Source organism: Malaclemys terrapin, unplaced genomic scaffold, assembly GCF_027887155.1.
Source record: "Malaclemys terrapin pileata isolate rMalTer1 unplaced genomic scaffold, rMalTer1.hap1 scaffold_125, whole genome shotgun sequence".
NCBI classification, from domain to species: domain Eukaryota; kingdom Metazoa; phylum Chordata; order Testudines; family Emydidae; genus Malaclemys; species Malaclemys terrapin.
This window is the reverse complement of record NW_026530211.1, coordinates 5,001-7,500: the sequence shown is the minus strand read 5'-3', so window position 1 is coordinate 7,500 and position 2,500 is coordinate 5,001. Positions and strand designations below refer to the sequence as shown.

The 2,500-nt window shown below is 69.2% G+C and overlaps 1 non-coding gene across 1 annotated transcript; it reads right to left on the bottom strand.

The window, feature by feature from the left end:
* Positions 1 to 274: 274 nt before the first annotated feature.
* Positions 275 to 393, bottom strand: LOC128829741 (5S ribosomal RNA). Its single transcript, XR_008443445.1, has one exon. It is a non-coding gene; the product is annotated as a 5S ribosomal RNA (ribosomal RNA).
* Between the last annotated feature and the right edge of the window lie 2,107 nt (positions 394 to 2,500).

Sequence of the window (2,500 nt, the reverse complement as noted above, 5' to 3'; positions counted from 1 at the left end):
GTGGCCGCGGGGCGGGGGGATTCGGGGCGGTCCTGCGGGCCGGCGGCCGGGAGGGTCCGGGCCAGTCCGCCCCATGCCCGGGGTCTCCCCCAGCGGCTTCGGTGGGTCCTCCGCGGAGGAAGCCGGGTGGGGAGCCGGACCCCAGGCGCCCAGACCCGTGACCTGCGGCCGCGACCTCCGACTCGGCAGGAGCGACGAGGGGCTTTCCGGCCCGTCCCCCCCCTCTCCTTCCTCCCCAGAAAAGGAGAGAGAGCTGGCTCGGACCGGGAAAAGCTGCCTACGGCACCTGGGATTCCCAGGCGGTCACCCATCCAAGTACTAGCCAGGCCCGGGACGGTTTACCTTCCGAGATCGGACGGGATCGGGGGCGTTCGGTCCGGTATGGCCGTAGGCACCCGGCCCCCGCGCCTCCTCGCCCGCTTTCCCCTGCCGACGCCCGGGCCTGCCGCACGGTGAGCCCCGGTCGGACTGCCCCCCTGCGGCAGGGCCCCCGTCTCTCGCGGGCCCGGTCCTTTTTTCCTTCTCGAGCTCCGGGGCCCGGGCTGGCCGCCAGAGCCCCTCCGCCCGCCCGCCCTCCCCGGCGTCGGGGAAAATATTGTCCCGGACATCCAGTGCGCCCTGATCCTGTCAGCCGGGGGGGGGGGTGGGTGGGTGGAGGGGGGGCAGTCCCTCGCTGCGGCCGGGGAGGGTGAGCCCAGGGCGGCTTGCCTGCCGTCCGAGTCCCCTCTCGGCCACCAGGTCAACCCCGAGCCGAAAGGGCTGAAAAATTTTCAGAGTCCCCTCCCGGGCACCAGGTCAACCCGTGGAATCGAACGGGTTCGCCTGCTGGCCGGTTCGCTTCCCGGCCACCAGGTCAACCCGTAGGTTTGAACGGGCACGCCCGGTGGCCGCTTTCCCGTCCGGTCACCAGGTCAACCCGGATCTCCCTCCTTCCCTGGGCGCCCCCTCCTCGGAGGCGTCAGGTTCCATTTTCTTTTTCCCCCCAGACTTCCAGGGGCCCGATCCAGTCGGCCGGGAGGCAGTCCCTCGCTGCGGCCGGGGTGGGTGAGGCCAGGGCGGCTTGCCTGCCGTCCGAGTCCCCTCTCGGCCACCAGGTCAACCCCGAGCCGAAAGGGCTGAACATTTTTCAGAGTCCCCTCCCGGGCACCAGGTCAACCCGTGGAATCGAACGGGTTCACCTGCTGGCCGGTTCGCTTCCCGGCCACCAGGTCAACCCGTAGGTTGCCGACGGGGCTAGCCAGTGGCCGGTTTGCTTTCCGGCCGCCAGGTCAACCCCTAGGTTTGAACGGGCACGCCCGGTGGCCGCTTTCCCGTCCGGTCACCAGGTCGACCCGGATCTCCCTCCTTCCCTGGGCGCCCCCTCCTCGGAGGCGTCAGGTTCCATTCTTTTTTCCAGACTTCCAGGGGCCCGATCCAGTCGGCCGGGAGGCAGTCCCTCGCTGCGGCCGGGGAGGGTGAGCCCAGGGCGGCCTGGTCCATGTCTCTAGTGGGCCCGATCCTTTTTTGGGGTGTTTTTTTTTTTTTTTCCGAGCTCCGGGGCCCGGCCCGCCCGGGCAGCCCTCCTCGGAGGCGTGGGGCGGATTTCCCCCCCCCCCCCCCCAGACTTCCAGGGGCCCGATCCTGTCGGCCGGGAGGATGTCCCTCGCTGCGGCCGGGGAGGGTGAGCCCAGGGCGGCCTGCTTGGCGGCCGGGTCCATGTCTCTAGTGGGCCCGATCCTTTTCTTCCCTTTTCCGGCTCCGGGGCCCGGGGTGGCCGGGTAGCCCTCCGCGGTGGCGTCGGCAAATTTTTTTAAAAAATCAGACTTCCGTGGGCCCGATCCTGACGGCCGGGAGGCAGTACCTCGCTGCGTCCGGGGACGGTGAGACGCTCGGCCACCGGGTCAACCCGGAGGAAGCGGGCTGGGGGAAAAAAAAAAAAAAAAAAAAGTTTTCCAAGTCTGAAAAATTTTCAAAGTCCCCTCCCGGCCACCGGGTCAACCCCTTTGGAGCGAATGGGTTGACCTGACGGCCGGTCGTCTCGCGGATGTCCGGAAGGGGTCGCCCAACGCCGTCTCGGCCGACCGAGGGAACCACGAGGTGGCGCCCGGTTCCAGTTTCGTACCGCCGAAGGCGGGGCTTTGGCTTTTTCGACCCGTCTTTCGAGGACTGTGTGCGGAGATTTGTGAGGACAGGTTTTTCAGAGCCTGTGAGAACCGGAGCTCAGCCTAGGGGATCAATCCGAGTATTGTACCCGACCCTGCCCGGCGTGGGAGGGGGGGAACGGGCACGTTTGAGGGCGGAGGCCAGCACCCACCCGGCCCTCCGCCGAGACGGCCCGCTTTTCCCGGCTCTTAGCTCACGGGCCCCGCAGCGGCCGGGAGCCGAGCTCCGAGTGTCGGCGCCCCCCCGGAGGGAGGGGGGGCCCGCTCCTCTCGCGCCCGCCGATCGATGTGGCGCTGACGTTCGCGACGGGAAGGGCCCTTCGCGGGCCGGCACCCCAACCGCGGGGCCGTCCGGTGTT